The sequence below is a fragment of the Elephas maximus genome, chromosome 2, assembly GCF_024166365.1.
Source record: "Elephas maximus indicus isolate mEleMax1 chromosome 2, mEleMax1 primary haplotype, whole genome shotgun sequence".
NCBI lineage: Eukaryota > Metazoa > Chordata > Mammalia > Proboscidea > Elephantidae > Elephas > Elephas maximus.
In genome coordinates this window covers 40,275,583-40,296,534 of record NC_064820.1, presented here as the reverse complement: position 1 = coordinate 40,296,534, position 20,952 = coordinate 40,275,583, and the positions used below count along the sequence as shown (strand labels likewise).

Here is a 20,952-nt window from a genome sequence, read left to right as displayed (position 1 = left end):
TATTCAAAAGCATAAATAAAAATCCTCACAACTGGACCAATATGCAACATCATGATAAACAGAGAAAAGATCGAAGTTGTCAAGGATTTCTTTTGACTTGGATCCACAATCAACAGCCATGGAAGCAGCAGTCAAGAAATCAAAAGATGCATTGCATTGGGCAAATCTACTGCAAAAGGCCTCTTTACAGTGCTGAAAAGCAAAGATATCACCTTGAAGACTAAGGTGAGCCTGACTCAAGCCATGGTGTTTTCAATTGCATCGTATCCATGTGAAAGATGGACAATGACTAAGGAAGACCAAAGAAGAACTGACGCCTTTGAATTGCGGTGTTGGCAAAGAATATTGAATATACCATGGACTGCTGAAAGAACGAACAAATCTGTCTTCGAAGAAGTACAACCTGAATGCTCCTTAGAAGCAAGGATGATGAGACCGTGTCTTACATACTTTGGACATGTTGTCAGGAGGGATCAGTCCTTAGAGAAGGACATCATACTTGGCAAAGTACAGGGTCAGCGGAAAAGAAGAAGACCCTCAATGAGGTGGATTGACTCAGTGACTGCAACAATGGGCTCAAGCAAAACAACCATTGTAAGGATGGTGCAGGACCAGGCAGTGTTTCCTTCTGTCGTGCATAGGGTCGCTATGAGTCGGAATCCACTGGACAGCACCTAACAAAAACAACAACAACATACTCTAGCCATGCTGACCTCTTGAGTACCTCAAGCAATCTAAGCTTTTGCTCAGGTTTTGAGCTTTTTGTACTTGCTCCGTCCTCTGCCTAGAGTGCTGTTTCTCTGCTGCTCAAGCAACTGGCTTCTCTTCATTTCTTGTGTATCAGCTTAAATGGTTCATCCTCAGAGAGCCATTCCCTGGCTACCCACTAGCAACCAGTTCCTGGCTTTGGAGCATCACAGCATCCCATTCACATCCTTCATGGAATTTGCCACTGTCTATACAGTAATTATAAAAAAAAAAAAATTTCTTTTTATAATTATTGTGTTTATCAGCAGGTTTACTTTTTTTTTTTTGTCTGTGCCTTCCACTAGACTATACATCCTAAAAAAAAAAAAAAAAAGTATTAGTTATCCAGCTATATGTATTTCCTCTCCGTGGTTTATGTTGTCTTTGAATAGTTGTCATGAACTTCGTAAGCCCAATAAAGGATATGGCTAAGGAGATTTGGACAGTAGTTCATATTCATTTTGAAGAATTATTCCAAGGCAAAAATGTCATGACTGTGGTATGTTCCAGCTTAAAGTGGCTCAATGTATCTCTAGCTCAACTCAAACCTCAACTTCAATGAACAGAACACTCAGCCAGATATTTGCAGCATATGAATTTCCAGAGCCTCTTGCCAAGTCATCACACAGTATGTTACACTTACCTGCATTGCATTTGAGCAATGATCAAGTCTATCTCCTCATCACTATGGCCCTAGTAAGCATACTAGGGACAAGCAATCAGTAAATACTTGATGAATGCACGCATACATGCCTAAACAAATGAATGAATGAGGGAGTGAAAACACTTCTCAAGAACGCTAGGGGCAGAAAAATTAAAGTTTAAAAAGTTAAAACGTTAGAGAACTTTGATACTTCAAGAGCAATGGGCAATTAATATAGGCTTTCTTTAATACTGTAATGAAAATCTATGATTCAATTTACAGGTACGGTTTCAGAAACACATGTGCTTCACTTAGTCAAACATATCCCAGGTAGTATTTAGCATGTCTCTGACCCTCTGCCTTGTAAATTCCACTCTAATAATGCCCACATCAAACAGAAATAAAAGACAGACAAAGCTTTCAATCCTTCAACCCATGTCCTAATGCAAGCCCTTCTTTTATGTGGCCTAAATGTACAGTTCATTTCATCATTATATCACTTCTTAGCTCTTCCTCAGGAAGTGGTGCTCATTGAGTCCCAATATTTAAGCAAAACAAATTACACATCCTTCCTTCAGGCTTTCCAGCAGGCTCTGGGTCTTGCTGCCTAAGTAGTGCAAATAAGAACAGGGAAACCCTAATTGCAGAGGAAAGCCTGATCCAAAAAGACCCACTAGCAGAAAATATAGACATGTTCACTCTGGGTGTCCATTGGAATACATCGATGCACCTTTATCCCACTTGCATAGCAGTGATTCTTAAAAATTGTTAATTATTTTCATTACAAACGGTCACCACTACTTATCAGTTTGTCTTACTGTGGTGGCTTGTGTGTTCCTGTAATGCTGAAAGCTATGCCAATGGTATTTCAAATACCAACAGGGTCACCCATGGTGGACAGATTTCAGCAGAGCTTCCAGACTAAGACAGACTAGGAGGAAAGGTCTGGTAATCTACTTTGAAAAATTAGCCAATAAAAACCTCATAGATCACAACAGAAACGTTGTCTGACTTGCTTGCTTTGGAGACATCATCAGGAGGGATCAATCACTGGAGGAGGACATCATATTTGGTGAAGCAGAGGGCTAGCAAGGGCGAGGGAGACACTCGGTGACATGGACTGGTACAATATCTGCAAGGATGGACTTGAACATGCCAGTGATTTTGAGGATAATGCAGAGCCAGGCGACATTTCGTTCTTTTGCACGTAAGGTCACCATGAGTCAGAGTCGACTGAACAGCAACCATCTAATTATGTCTATCTTCAGGCTGTCAAAATGCAATGTAGAGGCAACTGTCCTGTATTGGCATGGACATAGGGAACATGAGAAGAGGCACAACTGAACCCAACTCTGCAGTCAGAGCTGCTAACCCCAGGCAGGTCACTCCCCTCTCTGGCCTCTTTTCTTCTTCTGGGGTATGAAATGGCCGGAGCAGCTAATCTCTGAGATCTCTTTCAGCTCTGACCCACTTTGATTTGAGAATTGCTGCTTTCTGGGGCTGCAGTACCTAGCAGCAATCTCTTCAAAGGGTTGTGTACATAATTGAATGTTTAGTATTCTCACAGTGTTTTGTAAGACAAGAATCCAGTGAAATTCATTTTTATGCTACTTTCGTATCCCCGCTTATCCTGAACGGAAAATTCCCGCATATGCATCTTCAAAACTTGGATGAAAAGTATGAAAAATGCACCCTAGAAGTCAACAGGCTCCTTTTATTAAAGACAAGTTCGTCGTTATTTTTGTTATTATTGCTGTTGTTAGGTGCCATCGAATAGGTTCCAACTCATAGCAACCCTAGGTACAACAGAACAAAACGCTGCCCAGTTCTGCACCACCCTCATAATTTTTGTTATACTTGAGCCCATTTTTGCTGCCACTGTGTCAATCTATCTCCTTGAGGGTCTCCCTCTTTTTCACTGACTCTTTACTTTCCCAAGCTTGATGTCCTTCTCCAGGGATTGATCCCTCCTGATAACATGTCCAAAGTATGTGAGACAAGGTTGGGTCCCATGAATTTGGGCTACTCCAGCTTTGTGGTTTATTTCTGCAGTTAATCTTGAATTTAAGATCTTTTGTAATCGAGTAGAAATATAAAATGAGATGATAGCCTACAAAATAATGATGCTAAGATAAATATATTTTCTTTCAAGCCAGGCTTAAGTTGTAACCAGAACTTCCTTTACCACCATCACTAACAAGCTTGACAAGGCTTTTGTTGCTGGAAAGGATAAAAGTTTGGCAAATCTTGTGACAAAGGTGAGAATTAAATGTCCAAGATTTCTTTTTTGTGCCCAAAATTCACTGAGTAAGTGATGGCCTTTTTTTTTTTTTTTTTTTTTTTTTTTTGAGACCACATCCCACAGAAGAATATGATTAGGTGCTAAATCCACAGCAGCTCAGCATCTTCAAAGCCTTGGAAAAATTGGCTTTAAAATATATCACCTGGCAAATTTCAAGCATTCCTTTCCTCGCAAGGCTTTTGGGACAGGACTAGGAATCAGCACTGGTTGTAAGGCTCACAAGGAAGAGAATCCATCACGTGCAAAAATATCTTCCGTCCAAGTCCATTGGCCTGGGCTGCCAAGCGTGCTAGCTCTATCCAAATGTGACTGGTTTCCACTAGTCAAGTCAGAAGGACAGTCAAAGCATTATCCAGATAATCCAAGTCAGCACTACTCCTTCAGAAAACTAAAAGAAGCTTGCCTGGTGAAGCAAGGAGTCTCATGGATTAAATCTGATTAATGCATCATCTATGATTTGACGACACCACAGTCAGGTATTTTCAGGATAAAGCATTTGGGATACTGGATACCACTGAGCTACTTGATAAGATTTGCTACTTCACTTTGTTTCTATAATTATGACCATGGTTTTTTAAAAGAAAGCATATGGATAGAACTGTGATTAGAGGGATCAGAATGCCTCTTCAGTATACAGTACTGTATTCTTTTGTAGGACATTGATCTTGCAAAGATCCCTTTCCTGACACTAATTTGTGGTTTTGATAAGAGTATCCAACCATCCAGCCTAAATAGCCCATCCTTTTGTGACTAGGGAAACCCTGGTGGTATAGTGGTTAAGTGCTACTGCTGCTAACCAAGAGGTCAGCAGTTCGAATCTGCCAGCCACTCCTTGGAAACTCTATGGAGCAGTTCTACTCTGTCCTATAGGGTTGGTATGAGTTGGAATCGACTCGACAGCAGTGGGTGCACTTGTGACTAGCATCAGGCCTTCGAGAGATCAAATAATTTTAGAGCTGGGATGAAGGTACCAGCTCTAAAACAAGGGACAAGAGAAGGGAAAAAAGACCCTATAGGAGTTTGCCCAGAGAGCTGTGGGAGAAGCCAACATGAGAACGCTGGTTACTCTTTCATGGTATCATGAGGCCTCTCTGATGGCTGGCAAGAGATGGCAACATAATCCATAGCCTTGGAGGAAGAATCTTTGTAGAGCAGAAGTCAGTAAACTTTTGTCATAATGTGCCAGGTAGTAAATATTTTTAGCTTTGTAGGCCACACAGACTCTGTCACAAGTTCTCAACCCTGCCTTTGTAGCAAGAAAGCAGCCATAGACAACATGTAAAGTAATGGACATGACTGTGTTCCAATAAAACTTTATTAATGAGCATTAAATTTGAATTTCATATAGTTTTCACATGTCAGAAAATATTATTCTTTTTTGGATTTTTTTCAGCCATTTAAAAACGTGAAACCATTGTTAGCTCACAGTGGGCTAAGTATTGTCCACAGGAAGTAGTTTGCATACCCCTGCTGTAGAGCAGGAAACCCTGGTGGCTTCGTGGTTAAATGCTACAGCTGCTAACCAAGAGGTCAGCAGTTTGAATCTGCCAGGCTCTCCTTGGAAACTGTGTGGGGCAGTTCTGCTCTGTCCTAAAGGATTGCTATGAGTCGGAATCGACTTGATAGCAGTGGGTTTGGTTTTTTTGGTTTGTTGTAGAGTAATGCTTTCCAGACCATGAGAGAGTTGACTGTATATCCTGGGTAATGCCCATCTTCTCTGACCCTGTTCCACAACGTAGAACCTGGAATCTTACTCACTTTTACCCTGGAACAAGGGTGCTATGAAATTTAGTCATTTCTGCATTTCGTCTCTAATATGCCTTATGTCTGCTTACGTACAACCAAATACCTGATGGGATTTGGTTTCTTTATTTGGAGGTTTAGGGTCATGCTTTCACGAGACTTCCTAGTTAATTGGCCTAATAACATTTTTAGTGCTTCTGTTCTACCTCCTAGTTTGACACACAGTGCCTGGGGCCTTAAAAGCTTGCAAGCAGCCATCCAAGGCACAACAATTGGTCTCTAGTTGCCTGAAATGACAAAAGGAGAAGTGTCAGGAATAGGAGGAGGAGATGGAATGTGTGGCTAATTGCCTCCATGAACAACTGTCTCTTTTGTCATGAGACCAGAAGAACTGGATGGTGCCTGGCTACCATTACTGAACATTTTGATCAAAGATTCCATAGAAGAATCTTGATCAAAAGGGGGAAATCGTAGAACAGAATTTCAAATTATCATGGACTCCAGACTTCCTGGAGCCATGAAGATTGGAAGAACCCCTGAAACTATTGCTCTGAGATAATCTGTAAACCTTAAACCAAAAAAATCCCCTGAAGTCTTCTTAAAACCAAACAATAGTTTAGCTGAACTAAAAAAAAAATGTCTGCCTTGAGCATTATACTCTTTTAGGAACTATCTATACGAGATCAAATTGACAACAGCAACTCAAAAGCTTAAATAAGAAGCTTAGAGGGCAGTGAATTTATGTTAATGAAGGAGGAACAACTCAGAAAAAGAGGGTGAGAATGGTTACCCAACTTGAAGAATGTAATCAATGTCACTGAATGGTACAGGTAGAAACTGTTGAATAGGTGTATGTTCTTAACAACATACAACTGTGTATATCCTTAACAACAACAACAGCAAAATAACTAAAATTGTATAAAATAAATAAACAAAGGGCCTTATTTAACAAAAGTCAGCCCAGATATGAAGAAATCTCAGGGCACATTTAGAAAAGTCCTGAGAAGAAGAATTCCTTTTGGCAAACACACACCCAGCTATAAATGCTAGTTATATTGTCTATGAATGTTGGTGTCTTGGGTTGCACCTAATAGTAGAGGTCAGAAGAAAAACATAAATGTTGCTTGTTAACATGGCTTGAGTGGAAAACCTAGAAAATTCCCAAAACTCCTTGCTAAGATCACTAACTACATTATTACAATGAAGGGAAATACTTGGCTTTGTATACAAATAACTGCCTCAAAGAATTTTTCACCACATTCTTTGGGTCGGTCAGAGTTCTGTGGCTTGTATTTTGGACAAGCCTGGTTTGTTTGCTCACTTAACCTAAGACCCAAGCATTCCCTTGAAAACCAAGGGTTTTCTCACCTGCTGACACTGTTTATTTGTGCCCTCTGGTGACACTTTTTAGTTTGTTTCTGGGTTGAGAATAAGCAAATGTAGGTCTGTGGTTTTTCTGACTTGGATGGAGGCAGTAGGTCTGAGCCAAGGGAAAAACGCTTTTTGCTGTTTTCCTTTCTTGACTGGGATGCCATGAGAAGGAAAGACAGAACTATGAAAGTTCTCTAGAAGCTAAAAAAAGGCTGAAAGATACCAAAACAGTTGCCAGAGTAGTCCCCTGGCTGGACCCACAACAAAACAAAGGGCTATGGGTGAGCCATAAGAACTATAATCCAGAACCCTTCTATGGGGTAAGAGGCCCTGAGGACCACTTACTCACATTGCTCTTGCAGTGTTGTAGAACATTAACTAGTAGCAATTGTATTGGTGCAAATTTACTTGATAACATATTTATAGTTGTCAAGGCTTTTTGTTGCAAGTGATAGAAACCTAACTCAACTAAGCAAAAAATAAATTTGTAAATAAATAAATAATACCATTTGCTCAAAAGCCTGAAGAAAACATGGGATGATCTTTAGACACAGTTGCATCTAGTATCGAAATAGCAGATAGAGTCTCTCCTGCCCTTTCTCTTGTCTCTACTTTCAACTATGTTGCTCCATGTTCTGAAAGGCTTTCTCCACATGGAAGAAAATATAGCCAGAGCTTTTTCTGGCTCATCTGGTCCTTGCAGCTCACAATTTCAGAAAGAAAGAGACTTTCTCCCAGCATCTATTTCTGTCACTGTAAAAGGACCTTGACTGGCCTTGCTTGAGTTTTGGACTTATTAATATATAGGCACAGGGATGGAATACTCTGACTGGCCAGTATGGGTCACGTGTTCACCCCCACGATGGGTGAGGTAAGACCTTTGGTTGACAGTCTCACTAGAATCACATGGAATGAGCAAGAAAAACTTCTAGAAATGAAAGAACATGGACCAGACACAAAACTTCAGGGTGTCTACTACATTAGTAAATAATTCTCTTGTAATAAATAAGAAATGGTATTCATAACAGTAAGCAAATATTGAATGATAAACTAGAGGATCAGTGAAAAAGAGGAAGACCTTCAACCAGATGGATTGACACAGTGGCTGCAACAATGGGCTCAAGCATAACAAGGGTTGTGAGAATGGTGCAGGACCCAGCAGTGTTTCATTCTGCTGTACATAGGGTCACTATGAGTCAGAACTGACTTGACAGCACCTAACAACATTCTGAGGAAAACTGATATTAAACAATCTCAGATTTTACTTCTCTTTGAAAAAGCTCAACCGATATATCATCCTCCCTGGATAACATTTGATTTTTTCTCCAGGCTGAGTCTGTCTATAAACACCATGAACTTGGGGACTACATTTCATTTTTGTTTTTCTCTCCAGCCAGAGCACATAGCAGGCTCTCAATTCTCTTTGTAGAATGGATGGATATATGCACGCATGCTATTTCTAGAACTCAGGCAGGGAGGCAAAGTAAAAAAAAAAAAGGCAGGAAGCATATATTCCTATATAGTGTAATAACTGCCTTAGGGTGGGTTCTTTAGAGAAGCAAAATCAGTGCAGTATATAAATACATTGAGAGAGATTTACATAAAGGAAATGGCTCACATGGTTGTAGAGGCTGGACAGTCCCAAGTTCATGGGTCAGCTTGGAGGCTTCCCCTGACTCATGTAGCTGCAGGTACTGGCAATTCCAAGACGGGGAGGTCAGGTAGAAGGCCTCTGTCTCACAGGCTGTGGAGGCTGACAAATCCCAGGATCAGTGGGTAAGACGGCAGGTAAGCTGCTAGCTTAAGTCCCAAGAACTGGAAGTCAGATGAACTGGAGCCAGCTGCAGGATCCAGAGCAAGCAAAAGCCCACCAGCCTTGCCAAAAAGTCCACCTGTATTAGATGCTGGCCACACCCCCAAGGAAACTTCCTTTCAACTGATTGACTACTCACAACAGATCTCATCATGGAGATGATCACATTATATCAGATGTCCTTAGGGAGGTGATTACATCATTAAGAAGCTGCCAAACTGCATCATTTAACTGCCAAACCACTGAGGATCATGGCCCAGCCAAGTTGACACAAAACTTAAACCATCACAGTAACCAAACACAAGAGGGAAGGACTGGGTTAATTTCTCTGAAAAAAAAAAATAATAAAAATAATAATAATAAAGGTCTCCTCTGAATCCACAGTTTTATGATTTTAAACAAGCTAAAGTTTAGCCCAGATGGCTGTGATTGAAAAAGAAGACTTTGAAGGACAGTTCACAGAAAAGGGGCCCCCTAATGTTGACTAGAGCCTTGGTGGCGCAGTGGTTAAGAGCTCAGCTGCTAACCAAAAGGTCAGCAGTTCAAATCCACCAGCCACTCCTTGGAAACCCTATGGGGCAGTTCTACTCTGTCCTATAGGGTTGTTATGAGTTGGAATCGACTCAACAGCAATGGATTTGGGATGTAATGTTGACTATGTCCACGCTGGATTTTTGATCTACTTTTAAGGTAGAGTCAACAGGATTTGCTGATGGATTGGATGTGAAATAAAAGAGAAAGAGAGGAGTCAAGAATGGCTCCGAAGCCTTTTAGCTTAAGCAACTGGAGAGACAGGCTCATCATTTTGATTTACTTAGCTCTTCAGTAACATGGGAATGACCATAATTATAAACTACATTACTGTTGGCAGTTAAAATAAGCACCCAGAGGATTTACAGTTCCTGGGTGGTACAAGCGATTTGCAGTCCGTTGCTAACCTAAAGGTTAGCAATTCGAACCCACCAGCAGCACTGCAGAAGGCCTGGTGATCTGCTTCCATAAAAATACAGCCAAGAAAACCCTGTGGAGCAGTTCTACTCTATAACACATGGGATCACCATGTACTAAAATCAATTCCATGGCAATGGGGTAAAAACCAGAGTTATTAAATAAGAAGAGAGATGAACTTATATTGTTTTGTCCATGCATAAAAGTGTGTGCATGTTTGTATTTTCAGGATACTAATACTCATAGCCAGTGAGGAGTGTTTGCCTGGTGGCGCAGTGGTTAAGTGTTTGGTGCTAACCAAAAGGTCGGCAGTTCAAATCCACCGGTTGCTTCTTGGAAACCTTATGGGGCAGTTCCACTCTGTCCTATAGTGCCAACATGAGTCAGAGTCGACGCAACGGCAATGGGCTTGTTTTTTTTTTTTTTTTTTTAATCTTTCATTTTAGCTTTATTTTACTGAAGAGTGAGAAAGATAAGCCATTTTGCCTTTATTCAAAAGGTCAGAGAGTAAAAAACTACAGTGGTGCGGTAGAATGAGCCTGATCTCGGATTCGAGTCCTAGGAATGCCTCTTATTAGCTTTGGAATCTCCAGAAAGTTCTTTAATCTTTTGAAGCCTCAATTCTCACATCTTAAAAGTGAGCACAATGGTAGCCCACTTGGCCAACTCTGAAGCAGCGTCTAAATCCCGGTATCATTAAATACTAATGGCTTCCAGTTAAGCAGAAGTTTAGTTAAACATATTTGGTCTGATCCATATTATAATTCATACCCTTGTTCGTTGTTCCCCCTTGCTAAGAACACTTGATGTTTCCTTAGCTGTGGTTTATGTGAGCAAAGAGGCGAACCCAGTTATAGCTCAATTGGTGATATTCTGAAATAAATTAGGTGCTCATCGTGCGGGCGGGCACAAATTAGCTTCACTCAGCCTCTTCGCCACACACCTCACCTCAGCCTCTCAAATGAATGGAAATGCTGACAACATGAATCAGGCAAGAGAGCATAAATCCATCACCGCTAGTAGGGTGACTAACTATCATATGAAGGATGAGCCCTCCAGCCCTTTGTGATGCTGGCAGAGAATAAATAAATATATATAAATGAATATATAAAAGATAGGAAAGACTATGTGCTACTAAGTGACTATAGTTAGAAATGTGTCATAAAGTATTTAGCATTAAAGTGATTGAGAAATAGTTTTCAGAGCCTCCAAGAGTATCCACGCCTTAAATTACTTGAGCTTCCAATGCTAGCCCTCAGAGTCTTTATTTCCTCAAGTGTAAAACAAGGAGTAAGGTGCCCTGGTGGCGCAGTGGCTAACCACTAGGGTTCTAACAAAAATGTCAGTGGTTCGAACCCACCAGCCACTCCTTGGGAGAATGATGTGGCAATCTGCTGGATTGGAAGCCCTGTGGGGCAGTTCTACTCTGCCCTGTAGGGTCTCTCTAAGTCAGAACCCACTTGATGATACACAACAACAAACCAAGAAGGTGGACTCTGGCACCTGTAAGAGATCTTCCATCTTGAGCGTTTCAGAATCCCATGAGTCTTCTACCTGGAAACTGTTCCTTCCATTTGATTTAGGAAATACAGTCATATATTTTATTCAATCCTAAACTTTGGAATCCAATTTGGGTGAAGTGTGGTTGTTTAAAGGTGTCATAATATCTCCTGGGGTCTGAGGAAATTGTTATCAAAACCCATTAAAGGATTCATCAACTCTAACCAGTGTGATTGATCTTGAAAGATGTCAGCCCAGCTTTCTCTGAAGACAAGGTACCGCATGATCAACAGGTTTTGCTATAAGTGAAGCAACCAGTGAGCTCCCCGAGGTACCTTGGGCTCACAGCACTGTACTGGGACAAGGCAGCTGACTTTCCCACAGAATTCACCTTCTGTGCCTGTAGCCGTATAGAAAGAATAAAATGTATGTGTGTATGCATGTAAAGGGGTGGGCGGGCAAAGCAATACAGAGAAAATGGGAGGAGGAAAGACAATCACAAAAGCAGCAACCCACCCTTAGTAAATCAAAGAATTTCTTAGAATACAACAGTACCTGTGTGTGTGACTAATTGGCTTGCAAATCACTTCCTCTGTTTGCTTGTTCTGTAATAGCAGACACTCAGTGTCACTCACAACAGCCCAGGAGGGGAATTATGTCTTATCGGCAGTTTTGCATGCAGCTCTTATGTCATATAGGAATTTAGAGATAAGGGTCTAAATCTCTGGCTCACAGTCCTGGACAGGCAGGTATAAGACTGACTGTGATGTATCTTTTGACAGAAGAGGTCCCAGACTAGTTGGTCCCAGGAGCAAAATGAAAGAACATTCTAAAGCTTATGCCTAAATCCAGACCATAGTTTTCTCAGCAAATTACCAATAAGCAAATTAACTGCTAGATTCTGTAATCCAAGGGTTGTTTTATCTGTATAGCTTTGTGTTAGAGGGACAGCGGCTGATTACCTTTCTTATGATAATATGATAATGGCTGTCATCCTTGTTGGGTGTCGTCAAGTTGGTTCTGACTCATAGGGACCCTACGTACAATAGAATGAAACACTGCCCGGTCCTGTGCCATCCTCACAGTCGTTGCTATTGTTGCAGCCACTGTGTCAATCCATCTTATTGAAAGTCTTCCTCTTTTTTGCTGACCTTCTACTTTACCAAGCATGATGTCCTTCTCCAAGTCCTCGTGCCTCCTGATAACACGTCCAAAGTATGTAATAGGAAGTCCCACCATCCTCACTTCTAAGGAGCATTCTGGCTCTACTTCTTCCAAGACAGATTTGTTCATTCTCTTTGCAGTCCATGGTATATTCAATATTCTTTGCCAACAACACAATTCAAAGGCATAAATTCTTCTTCAGTCTTCCTTATTTATTGTCCAGCTTTCATATGCATAGGAAGCAATTGAAAATACCTTGCCTTTGGTCAGCCTCACCTTAGTCCTCAAAGTGATATCTTTGCTTTTTAACACTTTAAAGAGGTCTTTTGCAGATTTACCCAATGCAATACATTGTTTGATTTCTTGACTGCTTCCATGAGTGTTGATTGTGGATCCAAGTAAAATGAAATCCTTGACAACTTCAATCTTTTCTCCATTTATCGTGATGTTGCTTATTGGTCCAGCTGTGAGGATTTTGTTTTCTTTATGTTGAGGTGTAGTCCATTGAATAATGATAATCATCTTTTATTAAGTGCTTACTATCTACAAGGCATATTTTATAGATAATTTCCATTCCTTAAATAACTCTGCAGGATGAATATTATTATTTCCATATTAAATCTAAGGAAACTGAGGCCTAGAAAAGCTATTTGCTCAAGGTCAAGCAGCAAGTCAACAGAGGAGCTGTGATTTGATTCCAAGTTTTCTCAATACCAGGTCCCATGCCCTTTCCAATACCCTAGCTTGTATCTGTTAAAATGTATGATACTTTACAACTGTGCATATCGCCCATGTACGTGGGTCTTTACTATACTTCTCTTTAATCTTCTGTCTTGTTGCTGTAAGTGAGATGTGTTATTATTAGTTGCTGTCAAGTTGACTCCAACTCCCGGCAACCTTGTTTAAAACAACGAAATGTTGTCCGATGTCATCTTCATGACCACTGATATGCTCACGTCCATTGTTATAGCCATTGAGTATTTTGAGTTTCTTCCAATCTAAGGACTTCAACTTCCAGTACAATATAAGACAATATTCTGTTGTGATCCACACGATTTTCATTGGCTAATTTTCAGAAGTAGATGATCAGGCCTTTCTTTCTAGTCTGTCTTAGTCTGGAAGTTCCATACTAAGATATGAATGATATGAAATCATTATGTACATCAGTGTCTTCAAAGTATGGTTGGTTTCTTGCTGCATGTTGGTTTGCTCCTCTGTTGGAATATATAATTTGCCTTCTCTGCAAACTAACAATCTTGGTGTTATATTTTCCCTGGGACAGATAGCTCCCTCTACATATGAAGAATGAAAACTGGTCCACAAAGTTTAATTAAGAAGCTGTGAATTAGACCTTACTCAGGCAATACTATTGCCCTAATGTGTATTCATGGTGTCCATTTGTCCCTAGAGCTGTGGAACCTTTAATTAGCTAATTAATTATTATTATTGTTTAGTACAATATTGGCAATTTTCTTTGATGCTTTTCCATTTCTAACACTCGTGTTTCTATATATGTTGTGATATTAACTCCTAAATTATTCTGCTGGGTATGTTAAATTTTGTTTTGCCACTAATTGGAAGGGAGGGAAAGTTTACTAAGAATTCTCCCAATTTCTGAAACTTAAATCTAACATAGTAATAGCTTTAGATGACAGCTATTTCTGAAATACCAGTGAATCATCCCACAATATAAGCCTCTCAGTTTTCTTCATAGCATTTTCTCATGTGTAAATATTTTTTTAATGTACCATTTGTTCCTTTGAGGCACAAAAGTGTACATTTATTTGCAGACTAAATCTTGCCTGGAAGAAACAATAGAAATTGCCATGCCCCAGTGACTTAAGTTTACAAAACTTCCATACATATTACTGTGGGAATGAACAATGTAGTGGGTTTGTGGTTTATAGTTAAGGAGACTGGAACCCACAGATTAAGCCTGTTTGACTTCCCCAGGATGGTGGTACCATGTAAGTCAACCAGTTGCTGTCGAGTCAATTTCAACTCATGGTGACCCAGGTGTCAAAATGAGCTCCATAGAATTTTCAATAGCTAATTTTTTTTTTTTTAATTATTGTACTTTAGATGAAGGTTTACAGGGCAAACTAGTTTCTCATTAAATAATTAATACACTTAATGTTTTGTGACATTGGTTGCCAACCCCAACGCTCTCCCCTTCTCAAGCTTGGGTTACCCATTATTAGCTTTCCTGCCTCCTCCTGCCTTCTCATCCTTGCCCCTGGGCTGATGTGCCCATTTAGTCTCATTTTGTTTTATGGGCCTATCTAATTTTTGGCTCAAGGATGAACCTCAGAAGTGACATCATTACTGAGCTAAAAAAGGGTCCAGGGGCCATACTCTAGGTATTTCTCTAGTCTCTGTCAGACCAGTAAATCTGGTGTTTGTTTGTTTTTTGTGAGTTGGAATTTTGTTCCATATTTTTCCCCAGCTCTGTCTGGGACCCTCTATTATGACCTCTGTCAGAGCAGTTGGTGGTGGTAGCCAGGCACCATCTAGTTGTTCTGGACTCAGTCTGGTGAAGGCTGTGGTAGTTGTGATCCATTAGTCCTTCGGACTAATCTTTCACTTGTGTCTTTGATTTTCTTCATCCTCCTTGGTCCAGATGGGGTGAGACCACTGAAGTATCTTAGTTGGCCACACACAAGCTTTTAAGACCCCAGACGCTACTCACCAAAGTAGAATGTAGAACGTTTTCTTTATAAACTATGTTATGCCAGTTGAGCTAGATGTTCCCTGAGACTATGGTCCCCATCCCTCAGCCCAGTAATTTGGTCCCTCAGGGAGTTTGGTTGTGTGAATGGAACTTCCGTGCCCTTGCCTTGGACAAGTTGTGCTGGCTTCTCCAGTATTGTGTACTGTCTTACCCTTCACTGTTTCATATCTGTTGTCTATTTAATGTTTTTCCCTCTCATCTCTCCCTTCCCTGGTAATCATCAAAGATTGTTTTGTGTGTGTGTGTGTGTGTAAACCTTTTCATGAGTTTTTATAATAGTAGTCTCATATAATATTTGTCCTTTTGTGATTGACTGATTTCATTCAGCATAAGGCTCTCTAGATTCATCCATGTTGTGAGGTGCTTCACAGATTCATCATTGTTCTTTATCTTTGCATAATACTCCATTGTGTGTATGTACCACAGCTTGTTAATGCATCCATCTGTCGATGGGCACCTAGAATTTTCCATCTTTTTGCTATTATGAAAAATGCTGCAATGAACCTGGGTATGCATATGTCTATTGTTGTGATGGGTCTTATTTCTCTAGGATATATTCCTAGTAGAGGGATTGCTGGATCATATGGTATTTCTATTTCTAGCTTTTTAAGGAAGTGCCATACATTTTCCAAAATGGCTGTACCATTTTGCAATCTCACCAGGAGTGCATAAGAGTTCCAATCTCTCCACACCCTCTGTGACATTTGTTATTTTCTGTTTTTTTGATTCAGGCCAGTAACGTCAGGGGCAAGATGGTATCTCACTGTGGTTTTGATTTACACTTCTCTAATGACTAGTGATCATGAGCATTTCCTCATGTATCTGTTAGCCACTTGAATGTCTGTTCATATCCTTTGCCCATTTTTTAACTAGAGTATTTGTTTTTTTGTTGTAGAGATGTTGGATTTTGCTGTAGATTTTAGAGATTAGGCTTGTCATAGCCAAAAAATTTTTCCAGTTCGTAGGTTATCTTTTTACTCTTTTGGTGAAGTCTTTTGATAAGCATAAGTGTTTAATTTTTTAGAAGATCCCAGTTACCTAGCTTATCTTCTGGTGTTTGAGTATTGTTAGTTACGGTTCATATCCTTTGTATTAGGGCCTCTAGAGTTGACCTTATTTTTTCTTCTATGGTCTTTATAGTTTTTGGTTTTATGTTTAGATCTTTGATTCATTTTGAATTAGTTTTTTGTGTATGCTGTGAGGTATGGTTCCTGGTTCATTTTTTTACAGATGAACATCCAGTTTTGCCAGCACTATTTGTTAAAAAGACTGTCTTTTTTCCATTTGATGCACTTTGGGCCTTTGTTGAAGATCAGGTGACCGTAGGTGGATGGATTTGCATCTGGGTTCTTAATAATGTTCCATTGGTCAATTTGTCTGTCGTTGTACTGGTACTAGGATGTTTTTACTACAGTAGCTGTATAGTAGGTTCTGAGGTCAGGTGGTTTGAGCCCTCCTACTTAATTCTTCTTCAATAGTGCTCTGTTATCCAGGGCCTCTTCCCTTTCCATATAAAGTTAATGATTAGTTTTTCCATCTCTTTAAAGAGTGCTTCAAGAATGCTAATTTTTTTTAAAGTAAGTAGATCATCAGGTCTTTCTTCTGAGGTGCCTCTGGGTAAAATTGAACTGTCAACCTTTCAGTTAGCATCTGAGCATGTTAGCTGTTTGTACCACTCAGGGACTTTACCATATAAGACACTAGTATCAAAAAACTTCAAATAGTATTTTTTATTTTACTTTGTTATTTATATTTGGTGAATTTCTCAGTGGGGGGGAGCCTTTGTATTAGCATAAACTTGGTTAACACGTGGTCACAAACTTATCAGTGTGTTCCAGTTATCAGTTGCTTCATAGCAAACTATCCGAAACTTAGTAGTCTAAAACAACAATTTTATCATGCTCACAGATTCTCTGGGTCAGAAATTTGGACAGGGCACAGTGGGGATGTCTTGTATCTGCTCCATAATGTCTGGGGCCTTGACTGGGACCACTTAAATGGCTTAGGGCTGGAATCATCTGGAGACTTCTTCACTCATGTATCTGGTGCCTGGCTGGGCTGAGTTAGATTAGCTGGGGCTCTAAACAATTACACCTATATGTGACCTCTCTGTGGAACTTGGGCTCTATGGGGCCTGAGTTTTGAGAGGAAGCATGGAGTAAGCAATCATTCCAAGAGAGTGGATGTTCTAAAAGAACCAGACAGAAGCTTTATGGCCTTTTCTGACCTAGTCTTGTCAGTCACACAGCATCACTTCAGACATCAGATCAAAGAGGAACTGGGAAATAGATACCACCTCTTAATGGGAGAGTGGCAAGTTCACACCAAAGAAGAACATTTGGGCTAGGAGATACCATTGGCCATCTTGGTCACTGCTAGATTATACCACCTGCCACATATTGCCTTATAACAACAAGGGTTTATTTCCTGCTCAAACAAAGTCTGCTATGGATTCAGGCAATTCTGCAGAGCAGCTGTCCTCTTGTATTGGCTCAGCAATCCAAGCTGCTGCTTCCAGTTTATGGCTTCCCCATATCAACTCATAATTCTGCAACCGTTGTTCTGGGGGAAGAGTGAGCGTGGAAGATCGCACATTGGCTCTTAGATAGCACCCCCTGGAAGGGGCACAGTCACCTCTGTTCACATTTCACAGGCCAAAACAAGTCACATACCATGCCAAAATTCAGTAGAGCAAGCAAGTATGGCCTTCCTCTGTGCCCAGAAAGGAAGGAGAACTGGAGATGTTGGTGAATGGTAATACTGATTGCCAAAGCCTCAGAGCTATGCCTGGGTGGTGAAACCCTGTAGTTCTTTTCAGTGATGGTTTTTGTATTTTGCTAAATCACTCCTTCATCCATCCAACAAACATTTTGGATGCCTACTATGTGCAAGACAGATCGTGAAGATGGCACCATATGTTTCATTCTGTTACACATAACAAGGTTGTCATGAGTCAGAGCTGACTCAATGGCAACAAACAACAAATGTATAAAACATCAGTAGCTAGTTCCTGGAGGGAATGCAACTTCCCCCCAAATGCATATAATTTTACTCCAGAAAACCAATAGAAATTTCAGGTTTTTGTCATTGATTGTTGTGGAAGAAAAAAAGTCTCCTTCATCTCCTGCATTACCCTATTCCCTCCAACATATATGAAATAAGCCTCTCTTTTTTTTTTCCATTCCTACCTCCCATGGTCATTGATTTTATAATTTTCAGACACTAATGTTAGCCAAAATGCTCTTTCTTTCAATATTCATCCCAATCTATCATCCCCTTCGCAAGGCTTAATTTCATGACAGATTATTGAGTATGCAGCTGTATTTCCAGAAAATTCAGTGACTTAATTGAACACTCCCTTGGCAATTTACTGTATAAAAAATTAAATGGCTTTAATCCAGCTTAGAGTTATCATGAATCATTACTTTGATAGCAGGATTCCATTTGTTGTTGTTTTAAAGAAAATTTAGGTATTAAGGCTGCAAACAGTGGATAAATCTGGCCAGAAGGCTCCTATTTTCCCAAAGTACAGCCCACAGCTACACTGCAACAATGAAAGGAACAAAAACAGGCAGGAGCTCTGTTTAGGGGCAGTTTGTGTTTCAGCCTTCAATTAAAAAAATTGTATTTGTAAGGGAAAACCAGAGAATGATCCTCACTTCCTGGTAAGAAAGAATGAAGAGGGAGAAATCTGCTCTATGATAGACTGAAACAGGAAGACCATGTTTTTGGCTGGGGAGCTGCCTTCCTGGATGACCTTGGTTTTGTGGAAAATAGCTCTTACCCTTGGCTTATCCCTACACTAAATCATGCTATAAAATCTCCCACTGAAAATTTCTAAATTATTGAACACTTGGGGCAAGTTCTTATTTAAAGGTAAATAATAGGAAATACAAACAATGGAACTCATTGGAGGTACACACTAAAAATATAAACATATCTTCAAGATGTCTTTAAATAAATGTGTAGATGGTAAAACTACAAATAGCCTTGCTAAGGGTCTTCAGCAGAGATTCCTGCCTTTTGTAGTATAGCCACAACAGAAAAAAAAACTTGCCAGATATTGTATAAGAAACTTAGTTAGCTGCTAGTCTAGTATTATATGTGCAATCTGGATGAAAACTGGATACTTATAGGATTATTATCATGGGTTTTAGCTGACTAAAGCTATCTGGATTCCTTAGGCCTTCCAAACTAGATCAACCAGCTAGCCCTTGTATCTAGGGTACCATATTTGACTGAGCCAGAGGAATAAACAACGGTATTATCAAAGCCACAAAGCTGACAGTAAGCATTCTGATGATAACTTTTCCTCACACAATAATGAAATCTCAAGTCTTTTAAGGTTATTTAGATGTAAACTGAACTGCAGATTGGTTATTCCAAAAGGGAACATTACTAAGCAACTCAACATTGAGACTTCCAGGAATTATAGATACACCTTGATCAATAAAGATTACAATTTCACTTACTTGGTGCTTTGGAGTCCAAAGCACTATTATTATAGCCCAAATCTGTACTTTTCAAGGCCACCTTCTTGCATTTTTCTAAAACTTTTGAGGAATAACTGGTCCTCAAACATGAAAGAAACTCTGCATGTATGTACATTCTATGTGTATACCTTGTGTTTTTAAAACTTTGTGTATATGTATACTTTAAAATCCTCAGATATACATGATACCTTTAATTTGTTTCTTTTCCATGCTTAAGTACAAATACTTAAACCAAAAAACAAAACCCATTGCTGTCTAGTTGATTCTGCCTCCTAGTGACCCTATAGGACAGAGTAGAACTGCCCCATAGGGTTTTCAAGGAGCAGCTGGTGGATTCGAACTGCTGACCTTTTTGGTTAACAGACAAATGTTTAACCACTGTGCCACCAGGGCCTCTCTAAAGCCTACCGCACCTGGTGTTCTGAGGCGGTCTCCCATCCAAGTACTAGCCAGGCCTGACCCTGCTTAGGTTCCAAGATAAGATGTGATTGGGCTTGTTCAGGGTAGTATGGCCTTAATAATTTCTTAAGTACAAATAATTAAATTTGAAACTAAGAATTCCCTTGGTGGCAATATGAAACTACTAGAAAATGTTAATGAAAAAAAAAATTCTGTCTTGTAAAATCAAGGTTTGAAAAAAATGGCTTCTAAGAGCTCTCACTTCTCTGAGAGAAGAAGGAAGGGAACTAATATTTGTCAGGCATGTATTATATGTCAGCTGGTCACCTATAGCATCTTACTAATCCTCACAACTACCCTATCAGGTAAATGTTCTTATTGTTATTTTACAAATGAAAAAGCCAGACCTAATAAGATGAAAATCTTGCCTAAGTTCACATGAGCAATCAGTAGTGAAGCTGGGATTCCACCCCAAATCTGTCCAGCACCAGATTCCATACTTTTCCATCCTTGCCCCATCTCATGTCACATGGTAATTTCAGTAAGCAGTGGCTATTAAGAAAATAACATTAAGCTTATTTTCTCAAGAAAGAATATGAGCCAAACTTTCCACTCCCTTTATTGGAATTCCAAAAAACATCACAAATTCTCAAAAACCTCATATCCTAGAAGGTCAACCCAGATTGTATAGTTGGAATATTCTTTGATGGTATCCAAGGAATAGTTGAACCCCACCAAAAGATTGAGCTTCACAAAGTGAAGTAGAGATTGAAGCAATTTTCTAGATAATTAAGGTGAAAATAACTGCTATTAAGGAAAAAAATCATTTGAAATATTAAGGAAAGTAAGTTGTAAATTTGCCCAACTTAAGTTGGTGCTATATTTTCAGAGAATTTAGTCAAAACACCTTTCAAACTTTATTCCTTCCAAAATGACTAGACAAATCAAATCTGTAATCACGTCTTTATTATTTCCCTTTCTGTATTGTAAATATAAGTGTATTTTACATATTGTTCTAGTAAAATTTTAAGAGCAATTTTCTTTCAATTCCACCATAGTAAATTTACTGACATGTTCCCACCCTTTAACCATCTGGTT

General features: G+C 39.7%; 1 protein-coding gene and 1 pseudogene across 1 annotated transcript in view; one reads left to right on the top strand and one right to left on the bottom strand.

Annotated features, from left to right (window-relative positions):
* The window catches only part of PRLR (prolactin receptor), a 231,837-nt gene that overhangs the window by 84,063 nt on the left and 126,822 nt on the right, over positions 1–20,952 (top strand). The window lies entirely within an intron of this gene.
* LOC126070800 (uncharacterized) lies at positions 19,857–19,975 on the bottom strand (annotated as a pseudogene).